Below are 15,202 nucleotides of genomic sequence, written 5' to 3'. Positions count from 1 at the left end.
GTACAGAGCAGACGTATCATCTATGTCAGTAATGAACCTGAATCAAACTGGGAAAACAGTTCAATAATTAAATAATCCATGGGTCAGCTTCCCAGACCTGTGCTCACCCATGCTGAGGATCTCTCTCTGTAGGGATACAATTTCTGCCTGGTATATGACTGCTGTATTAAGCAAATCTCTGAGTTTCTGTCCTCTGGTGTATGATCCGTTCCATAAAACACCAGTGAGAATGTATGGCATGCAAATCAGGAGTTACTTTGGCCTGCATCTCTTTTAATCATATCTTCTTTTTATGGCACTGTCAATAACGTAGAGCTGTAAGATGCTGCGTGCTGCATCTACTGTAGCCATGCTAAACTTGAAATGTTCTTTCTGTGGGAGTTGCTAGAGGCAGGAAAGCTTCACTTTGAGATACTACTTAAAAGTTCAAAGTGCTAGTAATTAGGAGAAACTATTATTTGACTTTAAACTGAGTGTGTGTCATCTGAACATTCAGAATCTTTGATGAGTCTGAGACAACAAACAGAGCACTGCAATGTTGCTTTATTTCCCAAACTGGAACTCTGCTTTGTGGGTATTTTTTTCAGTAAGGACTGAGCTCTTTAATCTTATTCCATTGCCTGTAGAAGGGGTACAGGTTAATAAAGGCTATAATTGCATTTTGTTTAGAAACTGGAGTTATTCTGTCTGCTTGTGGTTAGTGCTCTGAAGTGTTTCCTAGCAATTTTCAATACTTCACCTCTACATGTTGTAGGTCATTCCAGCAGGAAATAGAATAAACCATTCCAGTGGGGAAATGAAAGCCATTTCAGTATAGGTGAGGGCATGTATTAAAGGATGGAATTTATTCCCTTCTAATCTGGGCAGATTAGAATTTGCCTACTCCTCATGACAGGATAATTGGTCCACTTTTCAATATATATTTACACTTCTGAGCTTGCTTATCAATATACATTGAAAAAAAGAGAACACCTTCAGGAGGGATGTGAGAAGTCCCTCCAAGTATAGAGGGTAAACATGGCACATTTTCAGAGGCCCAGTGAGGACAAAAAGCTTTAACACTGAATGAGTTAAAAAAATGCTTTTTGCTACAGACATAAGAAGCAGGCAAAGCAGCAAAGGGAAAAAAAGGTGAGGAAAAGATCAGCTACTTGAAGAGCAGTAAGTAAGGAGTATTTAGTTCATTTCTGTACCTGAAACAGCTCTGGTGGCCCAATGTATAGTCTAGAGACACTAGTATTCATGGAACTAGGAAAGAAACTGGAGAAAACAGTTTGATCAAAAGGAAAGCAGAGTAGGGGGCTATTTGTTTCAGAATTCCTTGTAATGCTCTTGCTGGGTATTTATTAGTGTGCTGAAATGGCAGTAGTTTAATTCAAGTTACTACTGTAGCTGTTTAAGTCAATCAGAAATTTGACTTTCTTAGAAAAAAACCCTGATTATGTGATAGTTAATGCAGTTAATTCACATTTTCAATTATTATGCCACAAGGATATATCTATGAGTGAAGTATCACTATGTTAAAGTTCTTCCACAAAGCTTGACATAGTTGACAACATTTAATTAAGAGCTTCATTTTATTCCCACTGAAATGAGTAGGAAAACTCTCATTCACTTCAAAAGCAGCAGTTACCTTTCATGTATAACTAATGTAAGAAACATATAGCTGAAATATATCAGGAGAAAACAAATACATGTTAAGGATTTCAGAAGTAACTGAATCAAAACATCTATGTGTAACTGTATACGCCTGATAGCTCTGTGGACTTCAGTTGTGCAGATCTACTCACACGATAAACATCTGCCATGTGAACGATTAAATGTTTCCAACATTTGCCTTTGTTTTGCTGCAAAATAGTTAAAAAATTCCCCAAATAATGTAGCTTCCTATTCCATTACACAGAAAGAATACAGCTAAAGTATTCAGTGAGAGTAGGAATTTTATAAAGGCAACATTTTATAGAGGTAAAGTAAAAGTAAAAATTCGTTTCTGGGATGGGATGCTGTACACTGATTTTCTACAGGAGAAAGCTTGACAAATGAAATATAAACCTTCCAGAAATATGGCACACGTTTGGACTGGATGGGTAGAATAAGGAGGGATGAAAAATTGGCTAGACCTTTGAACTTGAAAGGCCTACTGTTTTAACAGTTCATGGTATTCTTTTGGGGTTGACACCTGTTGAGAACAGCTCTTATACCTTCATCAGTGACCTGAACTGAAGGCATCTCATCCAGCCTACATATGACACAAAACTGGAAGAAGCAGTTGATACACAGGGAAGGTAGGGTGTTACACTGAGAAACCTCAACAAGCAAGAGAAATGGCCTATCAAGAACCTCATGGGATTGCACAAGGACAACGCCACATCCTGCAGATGGGGAAGAGCAAGCCATGCATCAAAACAGGCTCAGAACCAACTCACTGGGTACAACACTGCAAGGTAAGATCTGTAGGCTTTATAGGCAGCAAGATGTGTGTAGAGTGGCTGTATGTAGAGACATGAATATGTGCTGAGATGCATTAGTGAAAAATTAGCAAGCAGTTTTGAGGGAAAGGATTATTCCCTTCTGCTTGGCACTGGTGAGATTTGATGAGACCTCCAGAGGTCTCTTCTAATCTGTTTTTTCTACGATGATGTGAAATGATTTAATAATTTTATATTCAGTACTGTTCATTAGGTTTTGTTCTGAGTTCATTAGAAGTCCGTAAGAGGGGTTAAGTTAGAGTAATAACTGTACATACACTGAATAGGTCTTTTCACATCAAGTGAAATTCTGGAAGGTGGTAGGATGTGTTAGGTTAGGTACTTGACTGTTGGCACAGATGAAATATTTGCAGGCAATTTAAAGTCCTTTTATTGTCCAGTTACTTGTATAAACATTTTTATTTGGGAAGAAAAGCTTTACAAAAAAATTCTTTTAGTTCTAATAGTTCTAATTTTGACCTCTCTACTAATCATTAATACATGTTTATCTAGACACATCAGGACTGCACTGTTCTCCTCCTGTTTGCCTCCCACGTTGGTGTGTAGGATTAAGAAGAAGTGCTAATTCTAGGTTACTGAGTATGGCTTTGATAATTACAGTTATAACTGGAGACTAAGGTTTGAAGTGTAGCTTGGATTGTGGGGTGGGTTTTTGTTGTTTGTTTTGGCATGGAGGATTTTTTTGGTTTTGTTTTGTTGGTGGTTTGCTCTTTTTTCCCCCCCCTTTGTGTTCTGATGGCTCATCTTTATCTACAATGCTCAGCCAACTATGAGGACAACCCACAAAATCTAGTCTTTAGAATGCGACTATGCTGAACTGTGAAATATATGCTTTGACTCTGCCTCACTCGATTTTAGAATTTATTGAAAAGAAAAACCAGACTGAAGCTAGAAATCTAATTGTTGTAAAAGGTTGTAGTTTTTCCTCTGTGTAACTTGGAAAAAGTGAAGCTTGATGTTCCTCTCTTCTGCTCATAAGCAGGGGTGCCTGAGGCTTCATTTTCAAGAACAAGCTGAAGATTTCTTGTCATTTAAGTTGCTAGTGTTTGCTCTCACCTTTCCCAGTTGTACAATCCACCTCCTTGGTGTGTCTTTGTCTTGAACCATGTGGAGTAACCCTGCCTACTCGCTTTATAGCTACAATGCTCCTTTGCATTTTAGTGTGCCAACTATTCAAGAATTTTTTTTTTCTTAATCCAATGTTTGCTTACTACTGAAAATGTCCTCTTTACACAGGCTCTAGTCCTGTGTATGATTATGAGCCAAAATATGATTATGAGCCAAAATATCTTCTTCAAGCATAATATAGTTTCCCCTCACAGTTTCTCCTCCATCATACTGATCTGTATAAAGGGCTGATCTTAACATTTTTTGCTTTGCTTTTAAACTGAGTGAGTGGTTAGACTTACTGCCATTGGCTGATACGGCTCTGATCCTGCACTACTTGTTTATGGAGAACTTAGTAAAGAGAAAGTAGCAATAGCATACATCTGATTCAATTCTGAGCTTTTAAATAGTATGATACTATTTCATTGGTCACTGTGAGGAAATACAACATGACAGTTTTTTAGTATCTCAGACTTAACCATTCCAGCTGTGCTCACCTCGACCACTACTGAGTGACGTTCCACACAGATTTTCCACAGCCATTAATTTTGCTTTGAAATGTATTTTCATATTTACTCCCAAACTCATGCTTCAGACTTAAAGCAGGCTGATCTTTATTAAAGGTCAAGCAGAAATACTCAGGGTCTAACCCCTGGTAGATGTTTGGATTGATGCACAGCCATCTCTGTTGAAAACATGCTAAGTTTACTCCTGGGGAGATGTAAAACTACCATAGAAGTATCACGCGCTCACACTGTGGCAAAACGTGAGAAACCACATCTTAAAACCATCATGAAGGAAAGGATTTGGAATATCTGTAGACGTTTCTAGAATATGTTAGTTGATCACTTTGCCTCTATCTGCTGGCTGCACACTTACAATTATGTAGCACAAATAGGAAAAAAGTTTAGGCTGGATTATACAGAGATTTCTGATGACAGTTTTAAGTAACGAAGTCATCCTGAAATGCACTAAGGAAGTGGTATGTAAGATCTCTCTCTCCTCTATGCTAGCCTATTTAAAATAAATTTACATTTAAGGTCTGATATGAAAGCCACTGAAGTTAACAGAAAGACTTTAATGCTCTTTGACTAAAATGCGTGAACAAGATCACAAATTTTCTGTGATTCTATTTCTGTAACAGCTTGGCAGGATTTACTATTCCTATACGTTTGCAGTAAGGCTTCCTCTGGTTTCTTTTGTTATTATTATTACCCCTCATGGTTACATCATATATTCCTTTGCTTCAGCACCTCCTAGGGCCTACCTGATTTTCCTACCAGCCAGGAGCTTAATTCTCTCCTAAGATGTGAGTTGTGTGTGGCTCCCCAAACTCACCAGTCTGGCTTCTGAATGCGGCTGTAAATAAAAACAAAATACAAGCAAACCATGAGTTCTGCTTGTTGCAAAGAGTCCAAGTCAGAACTTCTTCCTAATTTTCCCTCTGTCATATATATATATATGTATGTATATATATATATATGTGTGTGTGTGTGTGTATGTATGTATGTATTTTTAATTCCTTGACTTTATACAGTGTTTCACTTCAAGTTCTGGTTGGAGATATATTGGCCTCATATCTGCTATTGTTACCTCTTACTTCATGAAAGAGCAAAGACATTTCCTGCAGCAAAGACTTCTGGAATGCAGTGTGACAATGACAGATGTTTGCTGTTTAAACACAGTGGGTACTATTTCTTTCCTGGATAGCACATTAAAATAACTTTGTAATTATTTTTTTATATAGCCATCAGGCAATGACTTTGGTAGTGTTAAGCTAGTGTATTAACTGCTGTAGCTTCTTGTGAAATGCATTTCTGAGCTCTGGTATCAGATAAGAGATGGATTTGAATTAAAACCATAACTTTTCTAGTTGCAAAGAGCAGAGAGAAAGCAAATAGTGATAAGAACCAGCTGGATGTTGCAGATTGGCTTATATTTTAGTGAGAGATCTGTGGAATGGACTGTTCTGAATATGGGAGTATTTATGATCTGGTTTAGGAGTTTTTTTATTTCGCTTCTTGGTATGTCTTTATCCCTTCTCCCCTGAACTCTTCTCCTTTCCACCTGTTCCAAATTTTTACCTTCCATTTTTACATAACTTTGCAATCCCTGACTAGAATCATAGAATCAATAAGGTTGGAAAAGACCTCAGAGATCATCAAGTCCAACCTATCATCCAAAACCTCATGACTAACTAAAACATGGTATTAAGTGCCATGTCCAATCCTTTTTTTGAATACCTCCAGGGATGGTGACTCCACCGCCTCCCTGGGCAGCACATTCCAGTGGCCAGTAACTCTTTCTGTGGAGAACTTTCTCCACACCTTGAGCCTAAACTTCCCCTGGTGCCACTTGAGACTGTGTCCCCTTGTTCTGGTGCTGGTTGCCTGGGAGAAGAGACCAACCCCCACCTGGCTACAACCTCCTTTCAGGTAGCTGTAGAGAGCAATAAGATCTCCGCTGAGCCTCCTCTTCTCCAGGTTAAACAACCCCAGCTCCTTTAGCCTCTCTTCATGGGGCTTGTGCTTGAGACTTCTCACCAGCCTCGTTGGCCTTCTCTGGACACGTTCAAGTGTCAGACTCAGAATTTGTCACAGTGATGCAGTGGAATTTGGTGGTCATCTCTTAAAAGTTAAAGTCCAGTTGTAGAGAAAAAAAAAATGGCAATGAATGTCTGGAGAACATTTACAAGAGCTGTGTTCTCATGCACTGCATATCACTTACAAGTTGAAAGCCCACCCTTACCACCAACTACCACAAAACTGTATTGCAAATACCCTACACAGAATTCACAGAATATTGCAGGTGTTGTTGGAATGTTTTCTTAGCAACTAGATCTTCTGTTTGTTTGTCTTTCTGATTATAATGGTACCTTTGGTATATTTCTGGAAACTAAATTAACATTACTTTGTAATCTTGGAAGACTTATGATGTCCTTTATGCTTTAATGTAATTATGCCTAATAGTTGGAAAACAACAGCTTCATAAAGATTGTTCACCTCTATTACAGATAGTTGGCTGAGATAAACATATATCTAGTTTATTTAACACGATTAACTACCTGAAGTATCAGAAGTCTTATACATTAATTCACAACAGCCAAGCATTGCAAGATTACTGGAGATAAACTGCATTTTGAGACAGTCCCAGTTTGACACACACACCACACTGGGTAGTGCTAATAAGCCTCAACCCAATAGTCTCCTTTCTCCTTACCCCCTGTAAAAATGATAGTGGGTGAAAATCTAATAATTCTGATTACCATTCAGTAAGGAACTAAATAATGCATTTTATTTATTTCCCATCTAACTGATATGCTCTCTATACCAGAGAAAGTCATCACCATACTGAAGAGAACACAGTACTAGGTTGTACCAAAGCTGGCACAGTTTACTTCCCTTCCAGCTTAACCTCCTTTCCTCTCCATGTTAACATGGAGGCCATGATTCAGAGCCCACTGCAATCAATGGCAATCTTGATGTTCCTAAACAGCCACCAGTTTTAGTTACTAAAAGAGGTTTCCACCCTTTTCTTTGCATAACTATGTTCCCCCTGTTCCTGCAGTTGGTTCCAGCTCTGACAGTTTAAGGCCAGGAAGCTCTGATAGTCTACATCCAGGAAACACTGAGCTGAAGAGTGTCAGAAACAATGGGAGGGAAAAAAAAAAAAAGACTCATTTGATGTTTTTGTAAGACAAACATGGAGGACCACGCAGATGAAGAAGTTTAGTGGGTACAGTTCTGTATGGAAGCTCAGGAAACAGGGATTAATCTCCCACACCTGCATCTATAGATTGCCACACTGATTTTATTACCTGAGATGCATGCCATGAAACTTGGGGCACCAAAATGTGACATCTCTAGAGGCCAGTTGAGATCTTTGGTAAATTAAAGTTGCTCTTTAGAGTTGCCCTTTAGAGCTGCCCAGCTCTTTCAATGGTTCTATAGGGTGACTGAGGAGTCTGTACTTCCAAAGCAAGTAGTGTCTGTCAAATCTTTTTCTATGAAAATCTGTACCCATGGAAATCAATGGGAAATTAACTTTCCGTGTCCAGACAGCTACTGAGCTGGAAGAAGATTCTTCATTACAGTCATTTAGCATAAATGCTTCTTTTCAGGAATGGGAAATTGATCTGGCAAGACAATAGAAACTACAGACTGTGTGTGTTAAAACGAGAGGGGAGGAGAAAAAGCAGGAAGGTAGGAAATGTCATTATTTTCTCATTCTTCAAATTAAAGCTTCGAGGAATAATTTGGCAATTATTCATTATTCTAATGAACCCCTGCTCTTGATTATGATAAATACTAAATTATATGATAATTTCTCCTTTGCTTTCACTGACAAAGTTGTCTATATTGACAAGACACAATGAGATTACCTTCTTTTTTTTTTTTTCCCTTTTCTTTTTTCTAATGGGAAGCAAAAAGCAAAGGATTTCCTGCAATGCTGCAAAGCGCTCTGAGCTGGTGAGCCTAATGCAGGGATGCTTGTGATGAAAGACTGCAGAACATAGTTGATCAGAGCATCGTATTAACTATGCTCTCATGCATTCTCTCTCTTGTCATCTTGTTCATTCTTTCAGCCTCCTATTTCACCCTTTCAATCTCCACATTATTGTTTCCTTGTCCATAGGTGTTTTTGAGAATTCAGCACAAATGCCAGCACTTGGATTTCATCAGAAAACAAGCCTCAGCGCTCTGTGCTGGTGAGTCCCAACAAATCCTGCTCACAGTGGCTTCTTCAGGTTAGGCTCCCAACAGTCTATGTAGATTAAATGAATGTGGAATAATACAGAACATATATATATAAAAACCTGTGATTAGTGTTTATTAGGACTTCTCTTTCTAAAGGCATAATGGAACTTAAAGACCCAATACAGTCAGGTCTAAGATATGAAGTAACATTAAACTCAAGATTAAGGCTGTTTCTGTAGGCTTATATAATATAGAACCATACCCAAGCTTGTGTCAAAACATCTTTCCCCACTGAGGCTGTCTCCAACCACTGTCTTCAGCCATGAGGTGCATGAGGATCAGGTGCTGAACAGCAAAGATCATGTTTACATTTGTGCCAGAATCCTGAATCTTTTGTCTTAGAATCAGTCAAGCAATTCCTCTATTTGGGATTCTTTTCTGAAGACTCAGATGTTCCTTTATGTGTAGAATTCTGAAGCTGAACAGTCTCAGTATGAACCACTCACTTGTGCACACATGACAGAAATGGTAGATGGGTCTTTAGCAATAAGGATTAACAGCAAGCTCTCTGGCTTAAATATCTGAATGAGCCTTCACTGTCTGTTCTAACACAGCAAATGCCTAAAAAACCTTAAATCTCTGTGGAATCATAATTTACTACCGTGACTTGCAAGCTATGCTTGAAAATGTTGGTGTTTTCTGACTGCAAGGCTAGTTCTGTCCTTGGGTATACTACATTATTTTCCTAGATAAGTGAGACAAAACCATAAATGTTTCTTGCAAGTAAATAATATCAAGCTGAAGAATGGTGAATATACACTTCCAGCCATATGTCTGCATTAATTTTGAGGTAAGGCAAACCTTAGAGAATTAGTCTTCTATTTTCAAATAGTAGAGTGATATTTGCTATTATAATAGGACAATGTGTATGCTGAGGATGTTTCTGATCTTATTGTCAGTTAGACATACAGTAATATTATGACTGCTATGCTTGTGGATGCTTGTACCAGGAATCTTATCTCAATCCCAGATGTTTTTTAATGTCTGACCTGAAGTATAACTGCAAATAGAACCAGGGAATCAGTGAGCTTTCACCTTTTAGCTGTTTTTTTAATTCAAATCTCTACTGACTAATGCTCTAGAGCAAAGTTTAGTTAGTGGCTCTTCTCATTTCTGCTAGTTTCTTCTGAAGCCTCTGGCAGGAACTGGTGCTTCTGCAGTCAGGACTGTGTACAGTCCTTGCACTCACACAGATTTTCACTGATTTTACTGGGCACTGTGTGATTCTGAGGGTCCATTTCCATGAATTATTGGTAGAAATTGACTGTCTTTCAAGAACTTTAAAATGTACTTATTTTTGTCCTGTTATCTGAAGACAGAATGATCTGATGGCCATATGTTAAAGCTGGTGGATAGACAGCATGTCAATAGCTAGCAATAATCCATTTTGATGAGACTTTAAAATATAAAGAAGTGTTTCCTTAGTTGTCTCCAAGTTTCCTTTCCCTGTCTGCTACTCTTCTAGGCAGACAAGTGATGAATGAAATGGGAATGGTGCTCTGAGCCTCCTTATGGACTTGATTCATACTTGCAGCACAGTGCCTTTACAGCTGCCGCACTAATGTACATGACCAAAAATTGCCACATGACTTTTGACCACAGAGGTTTTCCTCCTCTGGCCACTGCTTGCGCAAGACTGCTACCATTCGCCTGCTGTGCTATGCCAGCTGGGGGTGGCCCGGGGTAGGCTGGATGCATTCTAGTAAAGCATCTGATACACAGCTTGGGGGGAAAGAATTAAAAAATCTTCCAGGAAGTCACTGTCAAGAGGGGATGAGATTAAACCTTTCCCCTTGTGCTTACTGTTCGGTAAATTGAGCATTCATTGTGAAAGAAGCATCGGTCTCTTTCTGAAGGATAACTGTTTTAAAACTGGTGTTTATGTATGTTTTGCAGTACAAAACTCCCTCCATCAGTAAAAATCGTACATCTGTAACAAACACATCAACTTAAATAATATCTTTTTTTTTTTTTTTTTAAAGCCACCAGTGTTTAACTGACCAAATTAAAAAGCAACATTTTGTAGCAAGCAGATGATGAAAACACTGAACAAAGCCCCTAATCTTTTATCACCAATGAAAATTAAAGAAATAATAATAATTTAAAAAGATGTTCTCTGCAACACTTCAACCGCTAGTCTAATTTATTTGGGGAGCATGTTAATACGACTTCTTTTACTCCTTGCTTTTATGGAAGTATACAAAAAACCTCCTGAATAAAAATATCTGCTTTTATATGTGAAAATACCCTTAAAATATCACGACAATCCCAATTACCTTATACCAACAGTGTCCACACTTCCTGATATTTTATAGGTGAAAGAAAGAATGAACAACATAAGAGTTTAAACTTGCAAAATATTTGAATAAATCTCTTGTGGTGGGTATTTTAGGAGAATATAAATGAAATTCTACTTCTCTTGCACAATTTAAAGGAGACACCTTGCCTTCTTTCTAAAACACCATGGTTCAATAAAATGAATATGAAACAAGGCTACAAATGCATGCTTATGAAAAACAAGTGTTTTCTGCAATGAGCTCATAATGAATGTGGTGTAAATGCAGTAATAGAAACGTCACAAGGAATTCTGTCCTTTACTAAACAGATTAAGGTTGTGCTTATGGGATTTTCTGTTGATGTTGTTATATTATTTACTTTATTGCTTATAAGGCAAAATCATTCTGTAATTATCTGATAAAATTATTCTGACACTGCAGGACTGTTGCTTACATAATAAAATCAATAGCTACAACTATTAAAAATGATCCGGTATACTGCCCTGAAGAGTCATGTTCTATTACTTCTCCTCCTTTTCCCACAGGAAAGTAATGAGTACCCAAACCCATACTTACAGTTCAGCCCTCGATTTCTGTATTTCCTACGAGACAAGCCTGAAAATATAAGACCATCATTAAGAAATTCAGGTCTCCATTTCTATAGAGGCTTAACTCACTACTTCACTTGGCTTGTCAAAAAGTGTAGTCAGGGCAAATGTGGATCTACAGTTTAAAAAGACTTCAACTTGTTATTCTTAGAGATGAATTTGCTTGGAGGCTTTGTGTAAGTACAAAGCTCAGCTAACCCCACATGCTTGAATAGGACTCGCCTATGTGGTTATTTCTGCTTGGCTAGGACTTATTTGAAACAGACAGTTTATAACAAAGAAGGAACCCCGTAGCTGGTGTAATTGGACAGCTGGCTTACAGTTAAAGCATATTGTTGAGAGGCTGGGGATTTGAATTCAAACCCAGTAATTTTACATGTATCTATAGTTTACTGTGTATCCAGACCAAGGCAAGATTAAATAAATCTTGTTTGCTGAATGGGAAAAAAGAGAACATCCTGACACAGCAAACAGCACAAAAGTGACTAACCCATCTCTATCTTCCCCAGTGAATATTATTCATTGTATTTGCTTTTCTAGAATTTGTTTTTTCCATAGGCTGAAGCAATAATTGCATATGTAACTACTAGCATGATATATCTACAGGAAAATAGAGCAAATAATTTACAGTCTATCAGTACAATAAATAAATCTTTGCTTTTAGTGACTTTTAACTATTCTGCATACTTTCTCCTCAACTTTATGTATTTCTTTAAAGTGGTCACCAAATGTCTGAGGAGAACCGTTCTTAATCAGGCAGAGTTTTTCTGATTAATTGATCATGACTTATGTGTATCTACCCAGCACAAACTCCACCTGTGTAATGGCACACCTCAGCAGTGTGAGAGCTCCCTAAGCTGAGTGCAGTTTCTTCAAGTGCAACTTCTTAACAAATCTTCTTAAAGGAAACAAGCTGAGGACACATATTTTTCACAATTTCAGCAGGATTCCGTTTATGGATGTTGTGCATATGCACAATCTGCTGTGGGGAACCAGTTAGCCATAACAAATTGCAGAAAAACACTGCAGAAGCGTCGTAAGAAACAACCTCGAGCAAGTCTGTGTAGGAGATGTCGTTTGCTAACTGCGCTCAGCTTCTGCATGCGCTTCACTCAGTAAAGTTTACCGGCCCTAGGTGAGGCTTTGGCTCCCGACACGCCGCGGGGAGCAGCACTGTCCTCGGGGCTGACTCTGTCAGAGAAAAGACAGACGTTTCTGGCGAGAGGACACCGACGGGGGTTCCCCCGGTTCTCCCGGAGCAGGGCCAAGACTCAAAGCCGCCCACCTCCCTGGCCGCTGCGCTGCCACCGGGCTGCCACTTCCCCGGCGCTGACCCGGGTCCTGCCGTCGCTCCTGCCGCTCTCCGCGGTACTGAAGGGAGGCAGCGCAGAGCCCGCAGACGGCGGTAAAGCGCCCGAGAGCTAGCGGTGCTCGGAGCGACCGGGTAGAGGGGAGGAGAGGGCGGATGGGGGGTTATGGTTGGTACAGCGGTAAGCAGTTATGAGCAGCTCGCGTCGAAGCAGCTTCTTCCTCCCTCTGCGGCCGAAGAAGAGTCACCATGTACAGCGACTCGGCGGAACCTGGTTCCGCAGAACCGCAGCTTGCTGAGCCGTATGGGGCAACCCCTTCGCCACTACGGTTCCCCGGCCTTTCGCCTCCCCCTATAAAGACGAGAGGAAAGTTTTGTCTGTGTATCTTTCTCCCTGCCTTTGGGACCGGACCTGGTCGGGAAGGGGCGGTGGTGGGGGCCGGGGGAGGGGAAGGGGGAGTTATCTCCTACTTATTTATTTATTTAGCGCTTTCCTCCCTCAGGTCGCCATGGTGATACTGAGCTCGCTCTCCCTCCGATCAAGAGACGGGCACCCCTTCATGAGCATACCTCCTTCCTTCCGTTCCTGCTGCCCCTCTCCTCCGTCGGAGGCTCTCCCCTCTCTCTGTCCGCCTGGCGGAGCTGGGGCCGCGCTGCCCCCTTAACCTGTCTTCGCTTCCTCTCAACCTGGCTTGGGCTGCCCTCATTGGTACCCTGGCTCTCCTCAGTCTCTCTCCAGCTACCCTCAGTGCTGCAGACAAGCGCGACCCCGGGTCCCCGCCGCTTCCCGGTACCCTTCCAGATGAGGAGTGAGACGGGCGCAGCCAAAACAGCATGCCCCCACCCCCGCTTTGAAGTTCTTCCCGGCGTCGGTGCTGCCGCTGGAGCGCCGCTGGGGAGGGGGCGGCCAGGTGGGACGTCGCCCCTGGTCGCTCCCGCCCGCGAGTGCACGTTGTCGAGCCCCGAGGAAAGGGGAGGGTGGCGCGGCCCCGGCCCAGTCGCGTCGGCAGCGTTCTGCCCGAGGGCGTAAGGTCGGATCTCCCACGCGGGAGACTCCCGCGACGGCAGCTGGAAGCAACCCCTCCCCGTGTTCTCCTCGGCCGCTGCTCCCCCGCCCGCTGCCTTGCCGCTTGCCCAGTGGAAAGCAGCCGAGGCTGCTCGTCCCCTGGTTACATAAGTAACGCACCCCGAATCCCTACCGCTGTGGCTGCCGGGGGGCTTGAGGAAGGGCGTTTCTCAGGGGAAAGGGTGTCTGGAGAAACGCGTCGTAAGGGCACAGGCACCAAAAGGCGAGCTACGAGCCACCATCCCACCCGCCTCCCTTCGGGTGACCCTCCCCGACTTACCTGGCGGCGGCACGCTGCTCTCACTCCATGTCGGCTCCCCGCGGGACGGGGCAGGGCGGCGCTGGCCGGCTTTGCACCGGCTCCAGCTCCGAGCCGGTGGGTGCACTCGCGTGTGTTAGCGTCGCTGTCACACGGCCCCGAGGATGCTGTCGGGCGTCTCCATTCCCCACGCCGTTCGCCCACTTCCCGCTCCTCTCCGCCGCCGCGCAGACGGGCAACGCCGGGACAGCGGCACCCGCCGGCTGCGGGGGTTCCACTCTGGGCCGCTTCGCGCTGCTCGCAGCAAGAGCCGGGGGCGACCGGACGGCCGCGGAAGCGCCGCGCGTGTCTGCGTGTGTGTGGGTACGAGGGAGGCGGCGCGGCGCGGAGCGCGGCGGGTGGGCAGCCGGGGGAGGCGCGGCCCCGCGCAGGCAGCCGCGGGCGGGCCCAGGGGTTGCGGCCGGCGCCGAGGGGCTGCGCTAGCCCGGCCGGCGCGGCGGCGGCGGCTGGGAGCGCGGCTGCCGGCAGCGCCACCTGCGGGCAGTGCGGGGGGGCGGGGGCGGTGCGCTCCTTCCGCGGCGACGGCTCTGTCCGCGGCTCTGCCCGCCGCTCTGCCTGCTGCCGCGGGGGAGGCCAAGGCGGGGAGCGGTGGGCAGCGGAGGCGCGACGGCTGGGGGGAAGGAAGCTACTCCCACCGCAGAGCTGAGCCTCCTCGCGTGGGGGTGAGTGGCACGGCGGGTTTCGGAGAGGTAGATGTCCCGTCTCTCTGTCCCCGGCAGCGCTGGTACCGGCTCCTGCAACCTGTCGCCGCGCCGTCAGCCTCCAGACTGCGTCGCCTTCCCCAGGTGCACCCTTCGCGGCAGGGCGTTGTCTAAACGAACCGCAGGTAGAGCCAGGTGACCGACGGAGGCCCGGGTTTGTGTCCCGCAGGACTCCTCTGGTGCTTATTATGGACTGATCTCGCACTGCAAACAAGCCTCCGCCTCTAGGGCGCTTCGCGTCTTCATAAACCCTCCTAGTTGATTTAGTTGGTGGGAAGGAAGTATCCTTGGAGAAGGCAGTATCCTTGATGCTACTTTCCCACTCTTGGGTTTGGTTGAGATTGACTAACAGCTGCTACGTTCCCAGGAAGTAAGGGCAGACGGCAGATGAGCAGACAGGTGCACACATCTGGACACTAACAGACACTTAACCCTCATAGGATGAGTCCTTTCTAGATTACTTCACCTCACACTTCACCTTTTCTGTCTACATTGTGTTAAATTACCTGTATTGCACACTAGTGCACCTGTTCGGTGGGAGGCAGAATGGGATTGTGGCTTTTTGGGTGA

The 15,202-nt window shown here is 43.4% G+C and overlaps 1 protein-coding gene across 2 annotated transcripts in view; it reads right to left on the bottom strand.

Moving 5' to 3' along the window:
• Positions 1-14,258, bottom strand: part of KCNJ6 (potassium inwardly rectifying channel subfamily J member 6) — a 165,318-nt gene extending 151,060 nt beyond the window's left edge. Inside the window, exon 1 of one of the 2 annotated variants that reach the window (XM_054166099.1) lies at positions 13,893-14,258. The gene's annotated coding sequence lies outside the window, so the exon portion shown is untranslated. The remainder of the gene's footprint in view (positions 1-13,892) is intronic. The other variant, XM_054166101.1, reaches the window with a different exon arrangement.
• Between the last annotated feature and the right edge of the window lie 944 nt (positions 14,259-15,202).

The sequence above is a fragment of the Dryobates pubescens genome, chromosome 12 (genome assembly GCF_014839835.1).
Source record: "Dryobates pubescens isolate bDryPub1 chromosome 12, bDryPub1.pri, whole genome shotgun sequence".
Taxonomy (NCBI): domain Eukaryota; kingdom Metazoa; phylum Chordata; class Aves; order Piciformes; family Picidae; genus Dryobates; species Dryobates pubescens.
This window is presented reverse-complemented; position numbering and strand designations above follow the sequence as displayed.